Source organism: Neoarius graeffei, chromosome 2 (assembly GCF_027579695.1).
Source record: "Neoarius graeffei isolate fNeoGra1 chromosome 2, fNeoGra1.pri, whole genome shotgun sequence".
NCBI lineage: Eukaryota > Metazoa > Chordata > Actinopteri > Siluriformes > Ariidae > Neoarius > Neoarius graeffei.
In genome coordinates, this window is record NC_083570.1 from 122,711,793 (window position 1) to 122,739,545 (window position 27,753).

A 27,753-nucleotide genomic window follows, 5' to 3' on the forward strand; every position below is an offset into this window, starting at 1 on the left:
TCAATGTTAAAGGCATCAACAATGTTGTTAAACGTCAGAAACTACTTTCCTTTTTCAAGAAAGAGAAATGCCAGTTAGCCTTCATCCAGGAAACCCACCTTTCAGATTTAGAACATTTAAAACTACGGAGGAGTTGGGTTGGCCAGGTATTTTACTCCTCATATAATTCCAAAAGCAGGGGGGTTGCTGTTCTTATTCATTGCTCATTACCCTTCACGTTGGTGAAAAGCATATCTGACAAAGAGGGACGATATGTGCTTCTGTCTGGCTATTTATATGGTGAACTTATTGTTTTAGGATGTGTCTATGCTCCAAATAACTATGAAGCTGCCTTTCTCCCAAAACTTCTTGCTGATGTGGTGTCATTCTCCTCACCATATACCGTATTGGTGGTGACTTGAATTGCGCGCTTAATTCAGAGTTGGATATGTCTTCCTCTCGCCTTACTTCTACCTCCAAAAGTAATAGCCTGCGTGAATTTCTGAAAGATTTAGACTTGTATGATGTTTGGAGAATACTTCACCCCCTTGATAGGGATTACACATTTTTTTTCATTCCCTCATCAGGTTCATTCCAGAATCGACTTTCTTTTCTTCAAGGAAGTTTTTGAACAGAACAATGGATTGCAAGATTGGTTCCCGGTCTTTATCAGACCACTCCCCAGTAGTCATAAGCATCTCTCCGCCTTATAGAGACCCCTCATGCTATCATTGGCGATTGTCTCCAGTGCTGCTTAATAGTCAGTGTTTTGTTGATTTCATTACAGCGCAATGCCAGTTGTTTTTTGTTTTTTTTTTTTGCTGAAAATAAAACCCCTGATGTTAGCCCTTCCACTTTATGGGAAGCTGCAAAAGCCACCATATGCAGTGCCATTATATCTTATACCTCAGCACAGAAAAAGGAGGCTTTAAAGGAACAGTCCACCATACTTCCATAATGAAATATGCTCTCATCTGAATTGAGATGAGCTGCTCCGTACCTCTCTGAGCTTTGCGCGACCTCCCAGTCAGTCAGACGCGCTGTCACTCCTGTTAGCAATGTAGCTAGGCTCAGCATGGCCAATGGTATTTTTTGGGGCTGTAGTTAGATGCAACCAAACTCTTCCGCGTTTTTCCTGTTTACATAGGTTTATATGACCAGTGACATGAAACAAGTTCAGTTACACAAATTGAAACGTGGCGATTTTCTATGCTATGGAAAGTGCGCACTATAATGACAGGCGTACTAACACCTTCTGCGTGCTTCGACAGCGCATTGATACGGAGCTCAGATATCAATGCGCTGCCGAAGCGCGCAGAAGGTGTTAGTACGCCTGTCATTATAGTGCGCACTTTCCATAGCATAGAAAATCGCCACGTTTCAATTTGTGTAACTGAACTTGTTTCATATCACTGGTCATATAAACCTATGTAAACAGGAAAAATGCGGAAGAGTTTGGTCGCATCTAACTACAGCCCCAAAAATACCATTGGCCATGCTGAGCCTAGCTACATTGCTAACAGGAGTGACAGCACGTCTGACTGACTGGGAGGTCGCGCAAAGCTTGGAGAGGTACGGAGCAGCTCATCTCAATTCAGAGAAGAACATATTTCATTATGGAAGTACGGTGGACTGTTCCTTTAAAGAGACAATTAGAAGAGGCTTTGAGAGATATTGAAACTCAATTTAAGCGCTCACCAAACAAATACCTGTTGAAACAATTGGAGGCAGCTCGTTTGGCACTTAATCAAATATTAACACAAAAGGCTGAAGCCCAAATATTTTTTTTTTCTAAACATAGACTGTTTGAATCAGGCAACAAGCCAGGCCGTTTACTTGCCCGTCTAGCTCGTGGAAGGGTGGAGTCTAATATTATTCCCTCCCTCCTAGATAAACATGGAACTAGACATTTCAAGTCAACTGAAGTAAACAAGCTCATGAAATCATTTTATGAGGAGCTTTACAGCTCAGATTGCACTGCGTCCTTGGAAGACAGGCGAAAATTTTTTGATAAGATAAACTTTCCATCTCTATCAGAGGATCAAAAAAAGATATTATGTAGGCCTATTTCTGAGAAGGAAGTGTCAGACACTATCAAAACACTACAAAGTGGGAAGGCACCTGGCCCAGATGGCTTTGGCCCAGATTTTTATAAAACTTTTCGGAAAGTATTAGTGGGCCCTCTTACAGATATGTATGTTGACATTTTTGAGAAGGGTTGTCTTCCTCCAGCTCTAAACCTTGCACGTATCTCTGTTCTTCTGAAGAAGGGCAAGCCCCCTGACATATGCGGTTCTTACAGACCCATTAGCCTCATATCAGTAGATAGCAAACTACTTTCAAAGCTCTTGGCAAAGCGCCTTGAGAACCTGCTTCCAATTCTTATAAACCCAGACCAAACAGGTTTTATACATGGCCGCTACTCTTCCAGTAATGTTAGGAGACTTTTAAATATTGTGCATTCATCATTTCAAAATAAACAGAAAACACTAGCTGTATCCCTTGATGCTGACAAGGCCTTCGACAGAGTCGAATGGCCTTATCTGTTTGACATTATGGAAAGATATGGCCTTGGTGGAAACTTTTTAAAATGGACCCAAACTATATATCATGCGCCCCGAGCCGTTGTCATAACTAATGGTCGCCATTCCGAACCCTTTCCAGTGGCCAGAGGCGTCCGCCAGGGATGCCCCCTTAGCCCTCTTCTCTTTGCCTTAGCCTTAGAACCACTGGCAGAGGTAATATGGTTACACGATGCAATAAGAGGAGTCTATTTGGGAAACAAAGAACACAAAATTGCCTTATATGCAGACGATATCCTTTTGTTTGTTTCATCCCCGGCGTTATCTATTCCTGCAATTATGAATACTTTTAATGAATTCAGTTTTGTGTCAGGGCATAAAATTAACTTTAATAAATCTGAAGCTATGATGTCACAAATAATTTTCCTTTTACATGGTCAGGCTCCGGTTTCACATATCTAGGAGTTAGAATCTCACCAACTCTGTTGGTTCTTTGGAAGCTTAACTTTGCCCCTACTCTTGCTGCTGTTAAAAAAGACCTTGAGCGTTGGCATAACCTTCCTATATCATTGTTTGGTCGAATTAGTCTCATTAAAATGAATGTACTCCCCCGGTTGCTTTATCCTTTACAGAAGCTCCCTCTGTACTTAACAAAAAAAATCAGTAGGGATTTAGAGAAGGCAGTTTCTAAGTTTATTTGGCATGGGAAAAAACCTAGGTTAAAACTTAAGGTACTTCAACTTTCTACAGATATGGGTGGGCGTGCTTTGCCCAATTTAATTTTTTATAACTGGGCTTGTCATGCTCGCCACCTCTGGTCCTGGTTACATGCCCTTACGGATGGGGAATCTTGTGTTGATTCCTGGGCTTGCCATCCATTCGCTCCATGGAGTCTGGTTACATGTAATGCAAGTAACATTAACCCTGATGTCAAACATAATCCATTAATTTATAATAGCATTAGAGTCTGGCGCGATATCTCAAAATACGTTGGGATAATTGGATCGAAATCTTTACTGGCACCTATCACTCAAAATCCTGACTTCCCGGCAGGTAGTAGTTCTTCTGTCTTCACCGCATGGCGAGATAAAGGAATCATTCTCCTTGGTCATTTGTTTAAAGATAATATTCTTATGTCCTTTCAGCAATTACAGGATACCTTTGATATCCCCAAGTCCAATTTCTTTGGCTATTTACAAATAAGACATTTTATTTCTTCCCTATCTAATTTCCCCCCTCCCATTTCTCATTCTCATAATTTAGAAACTTTCCTTTTGAATCGTAAAAATCTCACAGTTTATTTCAGCTTTTTATTCCCTACTGCTTTCCTGTGACATGTATGAGCTATCTAACATCTCTCGTAAATGGGAGGGTGACTTAGGGACCGAATTTATTGAGGATGATTGGAGGGAGGCGATTGTTTCCATCAGGGTAACGTCTGCCTGTAATAGGCTAAGGGAAACTCAGTATAAAATACTGCATAGGTTACACATCACTCCGGTCATATTACACAAAATAGATCGTTCAATTTCTCCTCTCTGCATCAAGTGCAAGTCTGAAAGAGGGACATATTTTCACTATTTTTGGGACTGTAAGTATATATCAAGATTCTGGACTCTGGTGGCCAAAATAATTAGTGAAATAATTGAATTTGAGGTAAAAAAGGACCCTAGTGTCTTTCTGGTTGGGCTACCTTCTAAGGTGCTACAGTTCCCGGCAACAAGCTACACACTGCTTGAGAAGCTCCTCCTATCTGCATGTAAGTGCATATTGCTGAATTGGACTAAAGAACGGCAACCTGCAGTCACACTATGGTACAAGGAAATCTTCAATAATCTCCCACATGAAAGATTGTTGGCTATGGCCAAGGGGAAAGAAGATATGTTTTGCAAAATCTGGTCCCCCTTTATAACCTATCTACCACAAGATCTAAGTTCCCTTCTCCTGAGAGGGGAGCTGAGTGAGTTTTGGTCACAGACTAGGCCTAGAGCGCCCTCATAATTCCAACTGATCCTAGATGCCCAACTTACCTTTTTTTTTTTGTGTGTGTGATAACATTGTCCTCCTGTGTTGTTGTTGCTGTCTAGAGGGTGGGTGGTGGGTGGGGATTGTTTTGTAAGTTGTTGTACAATTTTGTGGAAAAAAGCAATAAAAAGTATGAATAAATAAATAAACAAACAAGTAAACAACAATTAGTGGCAAATGGATGAACATTTTATTTGAATTAAGTGCAACCAACACTTTAGGTTGAAAAAAAATACTTCTGCTTTTGTTTTTCCAACACAAAAATGTTACAATATTATCAAATATGTGTGTGTAATATATAAGTGCAACCAATTAATAACAGTAGGTTTACCTGTTGTTTTTTTAACATAGAAATAATAAATACAATTTTAAAATAAAGTGCACACTGGACCGTAATGCTGGTTTGAAAATTTCCCGCTCGCCGGCTTCTCCTCTATCCGCCATCATGCTATGTTTTGATTTGTGCTGCTGCTGGCGCGTGACGATGACGTCACAGACAGGCAGACTGAATCGGGTAATGTTTAACGCCTTTATCATTAAAAGTGCTAAAAAAAACACATCAATATAAAGTCTGACGTGCTTAAATCCAGTGCATTATTTCCTAGTATCGATACAATCGATTGATTACCTTTTAAAACAATATTAGATCGATGTACGTCGTCCGGAAGGCCAACTTGCTGAGCACAGATCGTTGTAGTTGGATCGTAGGAAAATAAATCGATTCATCGATGTAGTGGATGAATCGTTACACCCCAATCGTCATGGATGACATTGGAAGCCACGCACAAGCATTTTGTGTTACATTTGGACTAATATACGCTCTTCATTTGGATTATCCAAAAAGACTAAATAACACCTTTTGACTTCATTCAGAGGGTGATGCTCAACCTGGGTGTAGGTAACCTGAGACTAGGGGTGGGCGATATATATCGTCTGCGATAATATCGTCATTGTTGTTTTAACGATGTGCAAATTTACATTGAGTATTTAAATGACTTCTCCAAAAACAATGAAATGCACGGGGAAACTGTTCACATGTTAATATACGGTGCAGCAGCGCTCCCCACAGCACGGGAGTATTCAGTCACACGACTAGTGGGCCTGCGTGATCACATGACCTCTCGCCTCCACTTTGCAACAGGTCAGCAGCGCATGGTGATGAGAAAATGCAGGCATCTCCAGTCCCTGAAGCTACTTCAGATGATTTAGTGCCGAGGCGCGGGTCTGCCTCTCTGGCATGGAAATGGTTTGGTTTCGAAAAGACAGACGTAGATCAAAAGACCGTCATATGCAAGATTTGTCGAAAATCAATCAACGTGAAACAGAGCTCCACAAGGAGCATGTTTCACCACCTCCGAACCAATCATCGGAAGGAGTACGAAAAATATGAGAAACTTCGAGACTCTGCAGCTCAAGAAAAAACAAGCACAAGCAGGCCACCTAGTCAGCATACTCAACAGACGCTTGCTGAATCATTCAGCAGAAAAGTGCCATATGAGAAAAAAGTCAACGTTGGCAAGACATAACAAATGCCATCACCAAGTTCATAGCCAAAGAAATGTTACCGATGCAGTTGGTGGAGGGACAAGGCTTTATAGAACTTGTGAATGTCTTAGACGCGCGATACAGTGTGCCTAGTCGTAAATAGTCGTGATAGTTGTTGACTACTTTTCAAGGTACATAGAAATAGCCTATCTCAAAGACATGTCCAGTGAAACCATCTAAAACCACCTAAACTGAAAAACATATTTGCCAGATGGGGATGTCCAGATGAGTTAATCGCAGATAATGGTCCCCAGTTCTCAGGCAGAGCTTTTGCACAGTTTTCTCAGGAGTATGACTTTAGACACATAACAACTAGTCCTCACTATGCTCAGGCTAATGGAGAGGCAGAAAGAGATGTACAGACAGCCAAACGAATCCTGAAACAGACTGATCCTTTCTTAGCCCTCATGAGCTATAGAGCAACCCCGCTGCAGGCCACGGGTGTGAGTCCATCTCAGCTTATGCTTGGTAGGCAGATCCGCACCACAGTTCCTATTTTGGAATCTAAGCTACAACCTGCATGGCCAGATCTCCAACAGGTGAGACAGACTGACGAGAAGGCTAAACAGAGCTACAAGCGTGCCTATGACAACAGGCATGATGTCAGAGTCCTGCCAGTACTTGAGCCTGGAAATAATGTTGCTGTTAAGCTGGACAATGAACGTGGATGGATGAAGACAGCTACGGTCCTCAAACAATGTGACTCTCCAAGGTCATATTTAGTCCAGACAGATAGGAGTACTGCGCAGAAACCGTCGTCACATACGGCCCCTCCAATCTGCTCCAGAGAGGGGTGGAGAGGGAAACATCGAGTATGATGGACATTTACACTCATCTGCTCCAGAGGTTGATCCACCTTTTGCCACACCTCCAGTCACTGTACCACCAACTCCAGCACGTGTTACTTCCAGTGGCAGACTTGTGAGGCCACCAGATAGATATGGAGAATATGTACAGTAGTTATGACAGAACTACATGATGTTATTGCCTTAGTTCAAGATGAATTCATGTTAAGAGACTATTTCATCAAAGGCTGTTTGAAGTGAAATGACCGTTGAAATAAAAATTGAACCTGAGACACTGTTTTGTTTAATAGAAAATAAATACTGAAACTATTCTGTGAACAATGAGTTCATGGTCAGCCTGAAAAAAAAAAAGAAAAATAAAAGAAGAGAGCTGTACACCTGAAAATATGGATGTTGGTAAATTCATAGTTATGGACATGTTTGGAGTTGGTCTGTTAACAATATTCATGCTGGTTTGTTACAATATTGCATACCTTCTGCGCACAGGTCTTAAAAGACTCAAAGAAAGGGTGATGTGTTGTAATGGTGTTTTATTGAGTAATACAGGGCATAGGAATCGATAGTGGTTGTTTAAAGCCGGACCTTTTATGTTGTCACACTGGTGAGTCCAGCGCGCCAAATAACAGAACAGTTGTTATTCATTCATTCCTGTGTTATGTTTCCGCAAGTTAATAAAGTGGACCTAAAGATGATGGCTGAGTGACAGCGAATCTTTTGCATAACACTACACTAGAGATACCAAACATCAAACACTTGTGATCTTAGCAGATATGAACACCACTACCGACTTGAGTTTAACGATGTGGAAATTTGATGGAAGCGAAATCAAAACTATCAACTGACCTCTCCAGCCTCACGCACAGCAATTACTCGGCCAGTGCCCACCAAGCTGCACCGCTATTTTTGAACTGCGGACGAAGAGCAGCATCAAGCGGGTTCCGCAGAGCTCAGAAAGAGCTTCACACACACCAGTCAATAAACTGAGAAATGTAGCTACCCAACAGCCAATCAAAAAATAGCATTGTTGTATCCGGGTAAAATTTACGTGATCCCGCCAATAACTTTCCTTATAATACATAGGGCCAAATTACTCAATTCTGATTGGTCAGTCAAGGAGGGTTTTTTTTTCCTTAACACGGGGCCGAATTTCTGAAATGCTATTGGCTAGTTCGTTGCTTGGTTACGGTTACAAAAATTAGCAAATTTTGTCAGCAAAATGGCTGACTCTGCTGACTCAGCAATGCCGCGTTTCGCTATATTTGATGAAGAAATGATAAACCAATTGAAAGCTGCAAGCGAAAATGAAAATACCAAAAAAAAAAAGACGCTTTAGAAACTGATTCACACGTGCAAGATAGTCTTGCGCCCTGATTGGTTCAAAAAACGTGAATGACAAATGTTATGAACTTGAATGGCTTCCGATCACTCGTGAAATTAATCCTTAATTTTACTCGGCCCCATACGATTACCGATACAAAGAAGCCGATGCGGTGAAGTGCAGACCGACACACATTGAACGCCGCGGGAGCGCTATATTCGATGAGTCGCCTACAGTACAGTAAATTATCTCATCATAGGATTTTGTATTTCCTGAACGAAATTAGTACTTGCATCACAAAAATAATGAGAGCTGATGTTGGGGAATATTGTCTCCAGCTAATAATGTTAATTATCAGTTTGCCCAGAGTCTGTGAGCTTGTCTCGCCACTTCAATCTTGAATCCTTGCTAATTTCAGCAGCTATTTTTGACCCCTGTTTTTAGTCCCAGTGTTGCACACTTGAATGAAAACTCAGTGTGATTTTTTTTTTTTTTAATCTCTTCCTTTACTGGGTACTCGCCAAACTGCAAAATACACAGATATAGTAGTAGATGGTCAGGCGCTTGTGTTTACACGGTCTCTCGCTCAGCGCTAAAGTCCATGTGCTTGCCTTGTTTACTCCTGAGCAGCGCTCACTTTAGCGGCTACTAAGGAGAAACCACACCTCTCTTTATGCACTACTTCTCATCGCAGAAACTGGAGCACAGATACTATTTTGTGAGCTACACTGCTACACAGAACAATACATACACACAATACATACAAAACATTTGAAATGAAATAACTTGAAAAATATATAGGAAGGGGGTGTGGCTTATTCTGTTATAATTTCTTGTCCTTACACTAGTGTAGTCATATTTCCATTATCTGTTTTTGTTGTTGTTAGGCTTAACAGTTTTAGTGCAGTTGTAGTAAATACAGTTTCATCGTTGCATAGTCCATTTTAGTCAGTAGGCTACTTTTAGTTGTGATATTTCATTTTTACATTTTACATCCTGGCCATGCATATATTAATCATTGCATTTATCTGTTTCAAAGATGTCAGGGAAGAAGCAAATGAGCATTCTTTCATGCTTCGCTCTGAAGGGTCAGCCCGCTAAAAAGGTTGCCAGGTCAGAGGAGGAGACTGTGGAAGAGGCAATGGTGGAGGCAGTAGATGAGACAGTGGAGGAGGCAGTGAAGGAGACAGCTAGGGTGTCAGTAGCGGAAGAGACCATCGAGGAGACTATAGACCCTTTTCACTCACGTGACCTTCATAAACGCGACCGCCGTTTTGGACATGAAGAAATAACGGTTTATGGCACAGACCCTTTCGGTTCTCGCTCATCTAGCTGCTACAATGACTGCTTAGACTGCAACAATAATACCTAACACACGTTTAAGTATCCGTCGTAAAGACGTGAAACTCGTCGAGTGACGAGTGTGTTCATTGATAAGCTAACACAATCTAAAAGTAGACATACCATCACACTGCCCTGGCGCTGTGTACAGTTTACCTTCTATGGTTTGTGCACTCACTATTTGCCATTACTTTCTCCAACCCAGTGTTCAAACTATGCCGATATTTTCGGGGGGGGGTCCCTTTTTTTCCCTTGGGGGGGGGGTGCTTGCGCTTGTCTCAGAGCGCGGATCTCCAAACACATGAGAAGCCCATCTTATGCACATATCACGCGGACTCCACACACGCATTGCGTCTGAAGTCATAACTCATCAGGGGAAATCGTGTCCGCATTGGCATGTTCAAAAAACAACCTCGCGTCAACAATGATACCACACGCAAGAAAAAAAAAAAACAGTCAGGCTACTGAACACATCTGATCCACAGCAGCACCAAAGCATCACTGGAAACCATGTCAACAACCAATCTTCCATTTCAACACGCGTCAACAAACAAATGGCACCACAAACATGAACGAATCGGTCAGGCTACCGATTCCAAACCCACAGCAGACGAATAATTAAATGCATCTTACCTTAAAGCAGAATCGACCACAAAGGAAGTGTGTTGGCACTGTTGGCACACTTCCTTTTTACTAGTTTGTGTCCCCAACCTGGCAGCAGCAGTCGTTGTCATATCGGTTTATTTTATCTTTGATGTAAACACAACACTTCGGATATGCAAATGCTTCCCGTTACACATGATTGCTATGTCAATAAACATCATTTTGCCAATATTTTAGAGACCATCCATCTTCTCCGTCGGTCAGCATCTGTCGGGATCCGATAAAATGATAAATCTTGCCTTGTGTGTTGATGGTTACTACATCCAGGTGCACAACAATATAATGGCATGATGGAAGTCTTGCTGAAAGTAAAAACTTTCTTTGATGGCTATATTCCTTTCGATGCTTCGCCGTCGTTCCTCGTTGTTGGCTGTGGTAGACTACTGGTAGTTCATGTCCAAAATGGCGGCCGCGTTTGTCGTGACGTCACGTGGGAAGGGTCTATAGAGGAGACAGTGGACAAGCCAGTGGAAACAGGAAAAAAGAGAGGATTGTCTGGAGCGGCCACCTCATCTCATCATCTCATTATCTCTAGCCGCTTTATCCTTCTACAGGGTCGCAGGCAAGCTGGAGCCTATCCCAGCTGACTACGGGCGAAAGGCGGGGTTCACCCTGGACAAGTCGCCAGGTCATCACAGGGCTGACACATAGACACAGACAACCATTCACACTCACATTCACACCTACGCTCAATTTAGAGTCACCAGTTAACCTAACCTGCATGTCTTTGGACTGTGGGGGAAACCGGAGCACCCGGAGGAAACCCACGTGGACACGGGGAGAACATGCAAACTCCGCACAGAAAGGCCCTCGCCGGCCACGGGGCTCGAACCCGGACCTTCTTGCTGTGAGGCGACAGCGCTAACCACTACACCACCGTGCCGCCCTGAGCGGCCACCTATTGAGGTATTTCACCCACGTGACCAAGTCATGTGATGCTGCCATTTTGGACGGCACGGCTCGAATCAGTTTGAATGCGAGGAAGGCGACAAACGAAAAACATAAAAGAAAAAGGAGCGAGATGCAGAAAACACCTTCACTACCCAGCGACGTAGGGCATTTACAGGGCGAGCAGAGGGAGAGGTATTTGCAAAAATTGAGGTTAGCAGGCTTAGAGAACGACGTTTACCTGCTTCCACCAGGATTGTTCACTGACCCATCGCCATACACAGGTTTGGGCGATTAGAATAGAATATTGAAAAGAATATTATTTTCCTTTTGATGAATAAAGTTTATAAATACTACTTATATCATGTCATAGCCGGAGCGCGCTAGCGAGCTCCCCTGGCACCTGAGCGTGCTAGCGAGCTCCCCGGCGCGCCAGCGAGCTCCCCCGGTGCGCCAGCGAGCTCCTCCGGCGCGCCAGCGAGCTCCGCAGCGTGCTAGCGAGCTCCGGCTATGACATGATATAAGTAGTATTTATAAACTTTTCATCAAAAGGAAAATAATACATAACAAACAGGAGAACAAAATATCTGCTACATGCAACCCTAGACAAATTAACACTGCCTTGTTTCACTGCTCAGATGGGTTAACAAACACTGACCCATTTACTTTTTGCTATATATTTTATCAAAATTGTGTTGACTGATAAACTAACCTGAAATGAAATGATCACTGCAAAGTCTGGAGTACTCTGTTGGCTCCCAATCCTGTCTCTTCACAGCTGCAATCCATTTGGCCCTCTTGTCTGGGTCAGTAGGAAACCGGTAAAAGGAGCGTCCTGCACGCTGTCCCTGTCTGTTGTGGCAGCCCACAGCACAACAAGCAAACACCATGGTTATTTATAGAGTGCTTACTGACAAATTAATCTATTCTAGGTGTCTGTAACACGTTTTTTTCCAAGCTGGTTCTCCTTCTCTGTCTGCAGCGTTAGTATGTAGCTTGCTGTCCAAAATGGCGGACACCGGGGCGTCATGTGACCCTGTGACGTCAGGTGAAATACCTCAATAGGTGTTCTTTTAGGAATGAATGGTCAACCAAATGGCCATTCATCACAATAGGCACCACCAGCTCCTACTACTGGTGCTCTGTCTGCAGACAAGAGAACTCCTGTGTCCATCAAGGCGTGAGAGACGTAAGCAGGCACATCGAAAGTAAGGGACATCGGGCCAAAGAACAGGCTCTTAACTCGGCCAGCAGTGTTGCACAATTTTATACTCCTGCAGCTTCTGTTGGAGGCATGAGTATACAAGAAGCCAAGGTACATAGCACATGAAAACCAAAAGGCTGGTGACAATGTTTGATGAATTGCATTTTCCTTCAAATTGTAGGTTATATCAATATAAAAACTTATGGAATGATTATGATTGAGTTATTTTTAATCAGTTGTTTCTGTCGCAGATCAGGAGAGCCGAGGTGAAGCTGGCCGTTGCAATGGTGCAGCACAATGTGCCATTTGCAGTTGCAGCCCATTTCAGCCTGAAATTTTCAGACCCAGCTCGGTCCCTAACCCATGTATTTTGCGTCTTAGATAAATTTCATCACCTCTCAGGCTACAAACTTAACTTAGAAAAAAGTGAACTGTTTCCTATTAATAAGGCTGCTTGCCAGTATTCATTCACTTCCCTTCCTTTCAAGGTCTCAAACAACACTGAACAATAAAACTGTTCTAAATTACAGAGAAAGTCTGTTTAACAAAACCAATGAAAATCATTTCCATCCAACACTAATCAGGTATTCTTCTACAGACTGAATGATTATGGAGCGATATTCTCTCTCTCTCTCTCACACACTCTCTCATACACAACTCGAATTTAAAGACACGAAGCGAATCTTGATGATCATAAACTGAGACAGTGAAGTGTGTGTCATTGTGTCTCTGCAGGTTGCGGCGGTGTGGTGTCTCAGATGAAGGCTGTGCTGCTCTCGCTTCAGCTCTGAGATCAAACCCCTCACACCTGAGATACCTGCGTCTGTCTGGGAATAAAATCGGAGACTCAGGAAAGAATCTGCTCTCTGCTCTTAAGGATGATGAACATTACAAACTACAGACACTGGGGTGAGTAATGACTTTTTTAGTTCAATGTTGGGGAAGAAAAATCTTTTAACCTCGTTATCATTTTTGTTTAATTTCAGTAAAGATCACATGACCAGGCCATGAAATGAAACCAGTTTTAGAAATTTTCACTGTGTTCTATTTAATCAGATGTGGGTTTTTTTCCTTCTCACAATTACCTTTAATGTTGTTTAGTGTTCATTAAAGTGTTGATTTAAAATGAATCTGAAAACAGAAGACAGGGAGTCAGTCCGAGTCTCCAAAATGTCCCGTCTGAGTGCATGAGAGTGATTGTAAATGAGCACCTCGTCTCCTTGTGACACCCTGCTGTCTCTGACTTCATCCTGCTGCTTTTGTCTGAATAAGATGATCTCGGCTTTTCCCTGTTTCTGACCAGCAGCACACTTTCTTCTCAACTCTCCTCAAAACTCAGTAAAATGATCCTCTTTAATGCCACACGGCCACAAATATGTGATTTAAGGAGCCACTTGACTCACTCTGACACTCCTTCCTGCTCTCCACCTCCACACCGTGTCTTCTGTCCTTTCTGTAAACTTCACCTCGGCTTCTTCTTAAAGTCTGCACTTAAATCTACATGTAGAACAAGAGATCAAACCCACCGCAGTGGGAGTTACTGTTTAAAAAGCTCCAAAGCCTGGGATTGGATAAGAGCAGTGATGTGATGGGAAACGTCTGCTCACTTTCCTGTTAGATCTTGTGGAAGTTCTCGTTTGTTGGAGCTAAATGTTAGAACACAGATCTTCTAGAAGACTGAATAAATGTTGGATTAAATTATAAACAGGAGATGATGATAATGTTTCTCTTGGAGCAGAGATGATTACATGCTGGTGGTCATGAAGTACCGCAGTCCAGTGTGTGGGGATTAATCCAGATGTTTTTCTTTTAGGTAAAGGATTTCATGAACATTGAAGACACTCGTGTTCCTACAGTTCCATGTTGGAAATGAGCACTTTATTAGGAACAACTTGTGACCTGCATGAAACTGTTTACAGTACTCTGCACAATTTATCAGTCAAATCCATTCCAAAGAAATAAAAATATAAAGTGTTTTTATTTTTATTGTATAAAACTAGTTTGTGTATTTAAATTTCTGCAACAGTTCAATAAATTTATATCTCGTATCAGAATATATATATGAACTTATTTGCGTGCTGTACATTATTCCTTGGTGTTTCAGGTGTAATGGTGTGCGCGCGCGCGCACACACACTGAAAGAAACTTGATAGTTTTTACAAAATACCAAAAACATTTATTATTAAATGTCAAACATTTTATTCATCCGGGGCGTCGTGGCTCAGTCGGCTAAGGCGCCATACCATAAATCCAGGGACCTGGGTTCGATTCTGACCCGAGGTCGTTTCCTGATCCCTCCCTGTCTCTCTCTCCCGCTCATTTCCTGTCTCTACACTGTCCTATCCAATAAAGGTGAAAAAAGCCCAAAAAAATCTTTAAAAAAGCCCCCCCCATTCATTCAGTCTTATCTGCAGTCCAGTGGGATAATGTGAGGGCTTTGTGTGAAGTAGTGTAACTGCAGTATGTGTGATGGCTTTAGTATTTGATTCCTCTTCTATAGGGCTGGAGGACTCGAGTCCAGTCTTGTGATTACAGATTTTATTTGTAATAACTCCACCCCACCCCTCGGTGTAGAAAGGGGACGTTATTAAACAGCACCTAATTATTTATTTTAAAATAATAATAATCAGAATTCAGTGATCTACAAATGGAATGTGAGTCCGTGTGAAATGAAGTAGGAGTTTAATTATGCATGACTCAGTCTGCAGCCCTGCCCCAGTAAACAGTTTAAACAACAACAAAACATCATTAAGTCATGAATTAAATTAAACCTCATGCGTCAAACTCAAGGTCTGTGAGCCAAATATGGCTTGCTGCCTCATTTCATTCAGCCCCATGAACCTAAAGCAAAGAATAATGTTGAAAGAGCCTGCAGTTCTCTCCTCCTCTACATTTCACACTGTCTCGAATTCTCACTGTAGCCCAGAGACCGTGACTGTACAGCACGGACCCATCTCTGTGCTGAAACTCTGCTGAAAACCAACGTCCATGTGCTGTGTTTGATGGAAGTCATACTGGCGTCTAAAACAATTCAGAAACCCATCAGATGTGGGCCAGTCCAAAGACATGCAGGTTAGGTTAACTGGTGACTCTAAATTGAGCGTAGGTGTGAATGTGAGTGTGAATGGTTGTCTGTGTCTATGTGTCAGCCCTGTGATGACCTGGTGACTTGTCCAGGGTGTACCCCGCCTTTCGCCCGTAGTCAGCTGGGATAGGCTCCAGCTTGCCTGCGACCCTGTAGAAGGATAAAGCGGCTAGAGATAATGAGATGAGAAGTTTACACAGGGGGGTGGCACGGTGGTGTAGTGGTTAGCGCTGTCGCCTCACAGTGCTGTGTTGGAGAGAAATGTGGTTGTGTTTGACTGAGCTCGTGTAAAAACAGCAGTAAAACTGCGGAACTGAAATCCTCTTCCCTGTAAAGCTGCTGTTTATCGGCTGTGTGTTCTATATTCGAGTTTCTCTCTTCCATTTCTCATCTATTAAACACTCAGAGAGTTTGGGGGAGTTTAGCTGGAAAACATTTTATTTCCAGCTCAGCATTTCCTGTTTATTCTGATGGTTTTCCAGCTGGAACTGCATGTTTGTTTTTGTCTTTTCTAGGAGTGAAATTCCTTCCAGCAGAAGAGATCCGCGTCTTCAGGAATCAGCAGTGAGTCCATGAGCTGTGTGTCCATACACTGATATTCAAAAATGGAGAGCCGGGATCCGGACACAGATAATGTGACCCCACCCTCAGAAAACCGGTAAACTGCCATGTTCTAATATTTTAGTCATTAACTGTTCTTATTTTTTTCGCGGTCCAAATCCTGCGCTCTGATTGGCTGGCGAGCGGGTCCGTATCCTACGGTACGGACCCCGGTTACGGACCTCTGGAGACTCGCTCGTTCACAACAACAAAAAACATAGTAGCATTTTTTTTGTCAACATTTCTCTTTTTTTATGATTTATTTATAAGATTATCAAAAATCTTAATTTTTGGCAGCATTTCTCAGGAGAATAGCATTAATTTTACAGCATGGATAGCGATAACGACAGTGTTCACAGTGAAAGCGAGTTTTACTCCCCTGAGGAAGAAGAAATAAAAGAAAACATTTCAGGAGAAAGCTAAAAACCTCTAACTTGCTAACGCCGAACAAAAACATGGCTGAATCCTGAATGACTCCTATTTGTATAAATGGGGGACTACATAGGCGGCAAAATGTAGTTTTTTTTTTTTTCTCCTGCCATGGAAGTGCACTTGTATACTGAGGAGGAAGCCATTTGCATTACAGCCGTGAATGAGGATTCAAAATGGCGGCTCACCTCGGCACGGTTTCCCCTTTCGGGCGCTCTCGTTTTCTGTTTAGAATTTGGTACAGAAAAAAATAAATATATTATTTACCAGCTTAAGGTCGGTCCGTGTGGTGAAATACCGTGACCTCGGCCCTGAATACTGACCTCTGCCCAGAGGGCCTCGCTCAGTACTTTTAAGACCTTGGTCACAGTATTTCATGATACGGACCTCCCAGCTGGGAAATAACATGTATATCTGAAATATGGAGTGAGTAGATATGAAAAGAATAACTGAACACAAATTTATCCTCCGAATGAAAAGTTCTCAGTCACCACTTTAAACATTCAGATTCTGTTCACTGTCAGTAAAATGATGTTCTTATAAAATAATAAAGCAGTTAAACAGTAAAGAGTAGGTATGAGACGATACACTAAAGCCACGATACGAGTCGTATCCCAAAACAGGCTTCACAGGACCAGACTGATGAGATGGAGAAAGATTATTTGAAAGTAAATTTCCTTTACAAAGGGAACCCACGGCGAAAAATAAACAGAGGAGAGAAATATTACATATTTTGCACGAATGCATTTTGACTGCGCTGTACTGTCACACTGTGTTGCATAAATCAGTGCTTTAAAATTCTTTTTTTATTCACGCTCACTTAAGGGTGCAACCATATTTCCATTTTGTGGGCGGTGTCAGAGGTCAACATGCCGTAGAATCATCGATAGGTTTCCTGTATCTTGATTGGCTCGCTGCTCCTGACACCGCGATGTCGCCGGATGAACAAAACCTTGTTGAAAAATAGCAGGGTGCAAAACCTGTGGTTGCAAAAATAATCACCGTGATAATACGGGAAAGTGTTTTTTCTGTGTTACATTGCTGACAACCGAGCGACGTAAACGACTTGCTAAACAGTGGCTACACAACTTGGGAACAGGTCACACTTTAGAAACTCTTCTTTGGCAGAAATTCTGTTTGTGAGGACGATCTTGAGTCCGATTGCTTTGAAAGGAATCTCCAGGCCGAGCTCTTGGGCTACGCAGGTCACGTTCGACTCAAACTCGATGCTGTGCCAACAATATTCCATCACCGTCTACGGAAAAGGGGTTCAGGCCGTGCAAACCGATGAGCTGGAATAGTACAGACGTTCAAAGAGAATGTATATATTTTGGCGCTGCCTAAAAGCAGAGCTCCAGATGAGTGTAAAATGTGTTAGTAAATAATCCCACATGATTTTTATTTTTCAAGCAAATTAAAAACCCATCTATCTTCTGTAAATAAAGAGACAAATTGAATTGTGCGGTGCTCCACGCTTCACCTGCTATAAACTCTCACTCAGCTTCGAGCTGTCACAAGCCGATATTTAGACCATATACACTATTGTGGCACACTGCATGTCTATATCTGCATTAACACGTGCAATAAATAAATAAATAGGCTCGTCCGTACCGCTGTCCATACTGACTTGAAGATAACTCTTTTTCGTCTGACTAAATCCAGGCTCACAAGCATGTTTACATCGCCTGCACTTAACTTTCGCTAACTGGCCATCAGCGACTTGACGTCATATTGGTTGCCCATGTGCAATAAAACTTGACGTGTTTTGGACCTTTAAGCGCTTAAAGCTACTTATGATGGCTAATCAGGTGGCTGCACTTGTGTGTGTGTGTGTTATTATAATTTGAGCTTGTACTATCGATATCGATCGTGTTTAAATGCTGTACCGGTCCCCTTTAATGTAGAAAGATTGTTTGATGGTAAATTGTGCTTTAAATGATTAAAATCCCAAATTAGTGTCGTCACATATGCTACTCCCTCTGCTGCTGCTGCCGAGTGTGTAAGAAGAGGTGGAGGTCATAATGAATATTGAACAGAAATATGGTGAAATACGATATGATACAAATTCATCTCGCCAGTATTTTGTGTCGGAATTCTGCGTAAGAAAAACTGTCTCATGTCCACTCTATAATGCTGTACAGTAAAGTCCAGATGAAGAGATCAGACTCACCAGAACCCAGCTGTGTCTCCATGAAGAGCGATTGGTCTATGGATTTTCCCTGGGACTTTAAAACTGGAAACCCGTCACCTGGACACAGGTAACATCCCATAATTCTCAGAGTTAAAGTCACTGCAGAGTGAAAGGCCGTGTTACACATTCCTTTATCCAGTTCAGATCATTAGCAGAATTTTGATATTTATCAGTTTGTTCTACTTTAATTAGGCCATAATCCTGCTGCAGTACTTTCAGTAAACATTTTAGAGTAATTAATATCAATAACTGTGCAGTTCAGTGTTTCACAGTGTCACGTACATCATCAGGAAGTAAATTCATCTGGATGTGGCAATAAAAGTCAGAGTAATGGTGAACAAAATCACTTAAATAAACAATAAAGACTCATTCCACTGTTCACTGTTGGTCAAATTAAGTCAAAATAACAAATCATTCAAAAAGTGTAAATGGTTTATTTAATGGCCTGTCTATAATGCTGTACAGTGAAGTCCAGATGAAGAGATCAGACTCCCCAGAACCCAGCTGTGTCTCCATGAAGAGCGATTGGTCTATGGAAATTCCCTGGGCCTTTAAAACTGGAAACCCGTCACCTGGACACAGGTAACATCCCATAATTCTCAGAGTTAAAGTCACTGCAGAGTGGAAGGCCGTGTTACACATTCCTTTATCCAGTTCAGATCATTAGCAGAATTTTGATATTTATCAGTTTGTTCTACTTTAATTAGTCCATAATCCTGCTGCAGTACTTTCAGTAAACATTTTAGAGTAATTAATATCAATAACTGTGCAGTTCAGTGTTTCACAGTGTCACGTACATCATCAGGAAGTAAATTCATCTGGATGTGGCAATAAAAGTCAGAGTAATGGTGAACAAAATCACTTAAATAAACAATAAAGACTCATTCCACTGTTCACTGTTGGTCAAATTAAGTCAAAATAACAAATCATTCAAAAAGTGTAAATGGTTTATTTAATGGCCTGTCTATAATGCTGTACAGTGAAGTCCAGATGAAGAGATCAGACTCCCCAGAACCCAGCTGTGTCTCCATGAAGAGCGATTGGTCTATGGAAATTCCCTGGGCCTTTAAAACTGGAAACCCGTCACCTGGACACAGGTAACATCCCATAATTCTCAGAGTTAAAGTCACAGTAATGGATGTGCTCCACTGTCATTAGCAGCTGTTTTGATGTTTATTATAGTTCCTTGGTCTTTAGTGATGCTACAATGCTTTCAGTAAATGCTTTAGAGGAAATAGTGTAAACATTTATTCAGGTGAAAATGTCTTATGGCTAATGTTTTGAATGCTAAAGCCAGAAATGGTAATATAAGCAAAAAGAACTGAACCAGCTGAAATTCTGATCTCTTATCTCATTCATCTTTGGATCTCAAACCCAAATGTCTTCAGTGTAAAGCAAAAACAAAAGAGCTGGCCTTGCTGTTCCAGTACTTTTGGAGGGGACTGTCGGAAAAAGAAGAAAAAATTAGAAGCCTAAAATTAAAACAGGGACAGATTTTTCTCCAGATTCACAATGTTGATGTATTTAGCGCTGTGTTCTCTAAATAATTATTCACTTGCTCCATTTATTGCAGTAAAATTGGGACTAAATCTAGTCATGAAAGTGTTCCGGATTTTCCCGGAATTCCGGATTTTTAGATTTTCCTCCAGATTTTTTCCGCGAATGACCCAGAAATCCGGATATTTGACAAAACTCTTGAAAATCTCCGGTTTTCCAAATGGAGAAATTTATTTTTCAGATTTTTCGTGTTCCTAGATGCGGCGTAATACTTTGCATCGTCCTTGCGTGGGCGCAGTCCTTAACTAGCCCAAACACAGTTCATTGATTAAAGACAGGTGTTCTTTGTTAATGGCACGCGTGCCAGAGCTCGTTAGGCGTGCCTTCAGGTGCACGTGCTAAGGCGCGCAGGACTGACACCGTTCTGCGCAAGCGCAACACAATCGCACTAGAAAGCATGTTCAAGCTGCCAGTGTAGCTGCAGTCTTTTTAGCTGTGAATTACGAGTATTTTCTCATGTCAATAATTCGCCATGTCAAAACAAGCAAAATTTTCCTCCTCCTTTTGACGTGAAGAGAGGTAAGCAATTTATTATTTATATATATATATATATATATATATATATATATATATATATATATATATATTTTTTTTTTTCCCCATCAGAGTTGCATTTTGTGGTTTCGAAGCTAAGTTTTAGTGCCGTTTCTAGAACACAACATCAAGAAAACGTGGAAGAAACAGCAATAATGGAAGGGACAGTTTCTAAACTACCTAAAACTAGCAATGGGAATTATTTTTTGTTACATAATGCACTCAGGCTGCCAGTCAGTGTGTCTCACACACACACACACACACACTACGCCCCTGATTTACATGAGAAATTTGGTATTCATTGGTGTTTAAATTTACAGACAGTACGAACTAAGGTAAACAATCGGCTTCAACTCGCATAAATCTGAATTGGAAATGTTTAGTTCACTTTAGCTTCTGCAAACGCACAACTCTACTAAAAGATTGATAAACGAAGCTCAGTGTCCCCAACATTGAAGCCTGAAAGCTTTAGAAACTCTAACAGACCTTTACTGTTTAACAGCACTGTTTTGGGATTTTGCTGAGTTTACCTTCAACTGTCTGATTTTTTTCAAAGTACTGAACTGTGTAGCAGGAAAATCACCGCGTTTTCTAAATGCACTCCTGAAAATTACTCATTAACTCGGGGAATTAAATTTGATATTTTTGACATGTTAATCATTAATGTACATGAAAGAAAAAGGCTTAAAAGTTGTAACTTGTTTTAGTGAAAATAAGTACTAAAATGCTCTAGAATGCAGGGTTTTGCGTGTTATTAAAATATTTTCAGGGGACGTTCCCCCCCCCATTTCAGGTTTTTTTTTTCTTTGCTCCATTTTCATCTGTATAAATCTGAGACTCCAGTATTAAAGGGATTAAAGTTGTTGTCTTTAACAGCTCCTATTTTTGTTGCCAGTGTTTTACAGAAGGCAGGAGACAGAAGAGAAAAGATCTTCATCACAGATACAGGGTAAGATCAAACCCAACAACATGACCGTGACACTGACGCTCTGGTATTCTAAACCTCTCTGCTGTTAGTATCTACAGGATTAGATTATAGAAAACATCACTGAGCTCTATATAAAATCTGGAGAGCTCATCGGCTCGTCAGGGTGAAGCCAGCTGGCCGCCATCTTACCACTCCCATCACGGAGCGGAACGGTCATTTAGACCAGGGGTTCCCAAACTTTTCCATGCCAAGGCCTCCCAAACAGCATTAGCTTCTGGCCGGGGACCCCCTTTGCAAACCCACAGACAATGCTACAAAATATGTAAAGAAACATCAACTTTTAGAATGTTTTCTCTTACTTTTATTCAATAGTCAATAATTGTTACATTTGTTTAGCATAAGAATATTATTAACTAACATGTTTTCAACACAAATATTTTCGCACTGAACAATAAACTGTATAACCTCCTGTAGTACCTGATTCAACTCGTTATCCATCCTTTTTGCGACCAGTGCCTCGCGATGGAGCGTGCAGTGTGTGGCCACTACATGCGGGGCCTTCTGCTTAATGAGAGCGGTCACTCCACTGATCTTCCCGGTCATTGCCGCGGCTCCGACCGAACACACCCCCACACAACGGGTCCAGTCCAATCCGTTAGACTCGATGTCATCGTCCAAAACTTGAAAAATGTCTTTCCCAGTAGTTCTTCTTTCAAGTGCTTTACAAAATAGTATTTCCTCCACAAATCTTTCCTGTGAAATAAATCTGATGTACACAAGCAGTTGGGCCTCATTGGATAAATCTGTGCTCTCATCCAGCTGAAGTGCGAAGTATTCGCTGACTCTCACCTGCTCCAACAGCTGAGCAGATACGTCTTGAGCCATGTCACCAATCCGTCGGCTCACGGTGTTATCAGAGAGTGGGACAGCATCGATTTTTTTTTTTTTTTTTTGGCAGCATCCTCACCAAGCAATTCTCGGATGTCTTCGGTGGCTGGTAAAATCAAATCTTCTCCAATTGAGTGAGGTTTTTTTAGCACGAGCAATGTGGTACGAGGCTAAAAATGATGCCTTCAGGGCCGCTCGGGGACAGTAGCTTGCTGGGTGAATGCAGCAGATTGCCTGACCAAATGCTCTTCTTTGCATCTGAAGAAATCTACTGTTTTTTCAGCATCTGTCGGATGTTTTTGTACCAAGTGATGTTGAAGTTTCGAAGGTTTTAAGCACTCATTTTACAGGGTCTCCAGACAGAGGACGCATTTCGGGCAATCATGGCCATTTTTCTGTATGGCTGTAAAGCCATACTTAATGTATGCTGCCTCATATTTTCGGATTTTAGTTGACCAGGACTTCTTAGTTTTTTTCGCAGCAGTGTCCTCCACAGCAGGGCTGTTGGTTTGTTCCTTCGGTCTCTTCTTCAAAAACCTGTCCATTTTGCGCTAGCAATACGCTAGCTTGAGGAGCAAAGCAGCTTGATAAATGGCGCAAACCGCAACGTCACAGGCAATCGGAGAGATGAGTATGGCAAACAACGTTTTGATATGATGTATTATTATTAATAATTATATTTTATAATAATGATTAAAAAAACAATTACAATATATTTAATAATAATTATTTTCAAAAAGTATATATTCTTTTTCACAATTTTTTTGTTATCGTCCCTCCAACTTTCTGAGGCCCCCCTAGCGCCCCCTGGCGGCCCCCACCTTGAAAACCACTGATTTAGACGACTGGAAGCTCCACAAAATTGGACGAGTTATTTATGTAGTCGGTGAGAGAAATGAGGAGAAAAATGCCTACATGTGCAGCAGTGAACTGTACAAATCATCAGGTCAAAGGTTGTGGATGGACATTTCACCTGTGAGTATCGATAGCTAGCGTGTGATCATTTTACACGTGTGTGCACAGCGCCGTTTGCGTGGACTCCCTATAGGAAGAGAAAAAAACTCATCTTGTCTGTTTTTGTTGAAAATCTGACATTGATCTCTGGGATGAACACACTGTCAGATTATCGATGGAAATGTTCCTGACTAGATCAAAGCCTCTGTCTATAAAATATAAAAAAGGAAGAAGAAATGTATGAAGGAGAAAGCGACGGGAACTGAAATAATCGCCGTAAAAATAATTATAGAGCAGTGGCTACAATTATCGACACCTTAACGATCTTTTGGTCGTTGCAAAAGTGGGAAAGACTTTCAATCTGTAAATTGTGCATGAATAATTACTCAAACTTCCACTGGGAAAAATGAGTTGATTCCTGATTATTTAGCGTATCAGATCACGTGACTCCGTTCCACAATTATCGACACCTTTGTCCACAATTATTGACATTCAGATGATTTTATTTAAAAAAATCGTACATACTATTAAGTTAACAAGACATAGCTTTAATTTAAAAATTGTTTTACATAGACTTGTACTAAATATAAAATCTTTTATATAAATATATGGATGTTGGTGTTTACATAAATGAGGAAGTAATTCTAAATGTTTGTAAACAAATCAACTGAATGTTTAACCTGCGTCAGGAAATCTTTTTGTTCCACTTTCGAAGTATTTTTGTAGTTCATGTTTTGTTAATCATTCGTTGTTTTGTATTAATTTCTAGTTTTGTCGTTTACCAATAAATGTCAACAGGCAGTTGCCATTGTAACCACATGAAAATCCAGGTCAAAGGTCGCATGTCATTCCTCGAACCAAAATATAAAATGTCCACTGATATTCTGGTCTAATTCTATTTATTGCAATTGGATTCCAAATACTCTATAAACATTCCATTCTGTTCTGAACCAGAAAAAATATGTAAATCACAGCACTTTTATTTTTTTAAAGCACTTCATCTACTTCAACAATGTTACACACAGAGATCGATCCATAACAGTCGTAAATGTCCCTTAATCCCACAGGGTGTCGATAATGGTGGACACCGGTGAAAGTGATCACTATTATCGACACCTCACGTGACTTCTCAAACGCACGTTTAGATACAAAATGGCGCCTGTAAATGAAAGAGTAAGAAATAAAGTAGGTTTTGACGAGGAGATCATGAAATATCGGTGAATTTGATCAGTAAAAACATGTCCATGATCTTTCCACCATGCTTACCTGCGATGATAACGTCCGGGTTTTCCTCAAACTGCTGATAGTGCTAAAAGAAATTCCGTCTCAGGTAACGAGCTGTCTCATCAGACGACAAGATCAAAGGGTGGGGGTGGGGTCTTCCGGTTGATTGATTAACCAATAATAACTGCTGTAACTGAAACTCAGCTTTGTACGATTGTTTTTAAATTGGTAAATCTGAAAAGGTGTCGATAATTATGGACTGTTGATAATTGTAGCTGCCACTCTAGTAGTAAAAAAGAGCCATGAAAAAAAATGATCAGAGACTGAACTGGAAAAAGGAAAAAAAAAACTAACAGTGAAGCGGGGTGTGATAAAGATATGTAAGGAAAGGAATGGGGGTCAAGTTGAGAAAATAAGAGGAGGTAATGAAAGGGGGCGGAGTCAGGAGATACTTTTCTTGGGGCAAATTTGATCAGATACCACGGTTTAACACACAAGCCAAAGACGCGCGATGGGAGTGGTAATATGGTGGCCAGACGGCTTCACTCGTCTCTCCAGCGGGGAATAGGCTCTGAGCTCTCCAGGTTTTATATAGAGCTCAGTGGAAAAGATACAATCAAATCCGGTAAATCCATAGTGTTAGCATCCTAAAGAACGGTTATCTGTGGGAACCAGTCAGAAAAAACTGTGATGTTAAACTGTAATAATTGGAGCCCAGGTCTCACCATGTCTTCTTATTTCACCCCGTCACACAGACACGCCCCAGAATCTCCTGCTGTAAATGAATTCCAGAAAAAGTTCAGATTAAATCTGATGAAGAAGTTTCAGTGTTTAAATGGAGTGATGATAAAGCCGGAAACGCGAGCGCTCCTGAATGAGATCTACACCGAGCTCTACATCACAGAGGGAGACAGTGGAGACGTCAATAAAGAACATGAGGTGAGACGGCTCGAGGCAGCGTCCAGGAGAAAAACAACAGAGGAAACACCAATCAAATGCAGCGACATCTTTAAGCCCTTATCTGAAAAAGCCCAACCCATCAGAACTGTAGTGACAAAGGGCGTGGCTGGTATCGGAAAAACAGTCTCTGTGCAGAAGTTCATTGTGGACTGGGCTGAAGGGAAAGCAAATCAGGACGTCCCCCTCATATTTCCACTTCCTTTCAGAGAGCTGAATCTGATGAAGGACCAAAACCTGAGTCTGATGGAGCTCCTTCATGTCTGCTTTAAGGAAACCAGAAAAACAGAAATGTCCAGGTTGGAAAAGGTTCTGTTCATTTTTGATGGATTGGACGAGTGTCGTTTCCCTCTGGATTTCCGGAACACAGTGAGTGTGTGTGATGTAACTGAATCAGCATCAGTGTGTGTGCTGCTGATAAACCTGATCAAAGGGAATCTGCTTCCCTCTGCTCTCGTCTGGATCACCTCCCGACCAGCAGCAGCTGATCAAATCCCCTCCGAGTACGTCCATCGAGTCACAGAGGTACGAGGGTTCAATGACCCCCAGAAGGAGGAGTACTTCAGGAAGAGGGTCGGTGATCGGAGCCTGGCCGAGAACATCATCACACACCTGAAGTCATTAAGAAGCCTGTACATCATGTGTCACATCCCAGTCTTCTGCTGGATTTCAGCCGCTGTCCTCGAGAGAATGTTGGGTGAAGCAGAGAGTGGAGAGATCCCCAAGACTCTGACTCAAATGTACACACACTTCCTCATCATTCAGACAAACGTCATCAGAGAAAAATACTCAAAGAAGCAGGAGAGTGATGAAGAAATGCTGATGAAACTGGGACAACTGGCTTTTGAGCAGCTGGAGAAAGGCAACCTGATCTTCTATGAGGAAGACCTGCGAGGGTGTGGCATTGATGTGACAGAAGCAGCAGTGTACTCAGGTGTGTGTACGCAGATCTTCAGAGAGGAGCCTGGGCTTCACCAGAGTAAAGTGTACTGCTTTGTTCATCTGAGCATTCAGGAGCATCTCGCAGCTCTGTATGTGCATCTGACCTTCATGAAGAAAAAGAGGAATGTTCTTAATCAGAGTCGGTCCAAGACAATTTCAGATTTACACAGGAGGGCTGTAGATCAGACGTTAGAATCTAAGACTGGACATCTGGATCTGTTCCTCCGCTTTCTTCTGGGTCTCTCACTGGAGTCCAATCAGAAACTCTTACATGCCTTAGTAACACAGACAGGAAGTAGCTCCCAGAGCAAAGAGAAAACAGTTCGGTACATTAAGAAGAAGATCAGTAGAGATGAGCTTCCTGCAGAAAAATCCATCAATCTGTTCCACTGTCTGAATGAACTGGGTGATGATTCTCTCGTGGAGGAAATCCAACGCTACCTGAAATCTGGGAAACGAAGTGAACTCTCTCCTTCACAGTGGTCTGCTCTGGTGTTTGTGTTACTGACTTCAGCACAGGAGCTGGAGGAGTTTGATCTGAGTAAATATATCAGTCCAGAGAAGATAACAGATTGGGTTCTTGTGAAGGTGATGCCTGTGATTGCAGCGTCCAGAAAAGCCGTGTAAGTAAAGCTGAATAGAACTGTTCTACTGTTCCACTGTTAGAAAGAGAGAAACTGAAAGCACTTTGACAGAAACGCACTTTGGGATGTTTTGAGTTTCAGGTGATCCAGAGTGTGTTAATACAAATAGATCAGTAGATAAATGAGGGGAAAACAGCTGCATGTAGAATTGAATAAAACTGAAGTTCAGCTATTAAAGAAGTCGAAACCAGTTGATGTCATTTCAGGAGAAAAATGTTTACGTCTCACATTCTGCCATTTTGTCCCAAGAAGTGTGGAAGCTGTGAGCTGAAGATGGAAGTGACAGCCAGCTAACGAGACTCACAAACACCACATTTCCAAAACTGAACAAATAATCAAACAGAACTTTATACTGACAGTTTATTTACAATATTTACAAATTACACCGCTATTGCAGGCTCCGATGTCCCGTAAACATTGAGGGGCTTTTCTGTGTAAAACCTTCACTGAGTGCAGTGTGAGGGTTTTTTGTTCACATCCCTCCACATTAAATTTGTGTTGTAGCTGAAATGTAATTACACAGACGCTG

At 41.6% G+C, this 27,753-nt stretch overlaps 1 protein-coding gene across 4 annotated transcripts in view; it reads left to right on the top strand.

Moving 5' to 3' along the window:
• Positions 1-27,753, top strand: part of LOC132882240 (NACHT, LRR and PYD domains-containing protein 12-like) — a 506,140-nt gene that overhangs the window by 296,396 nt on the left and 181,991 nt on the right. The gene's annotated exons all lie outside the window — the stretch shown is intronic.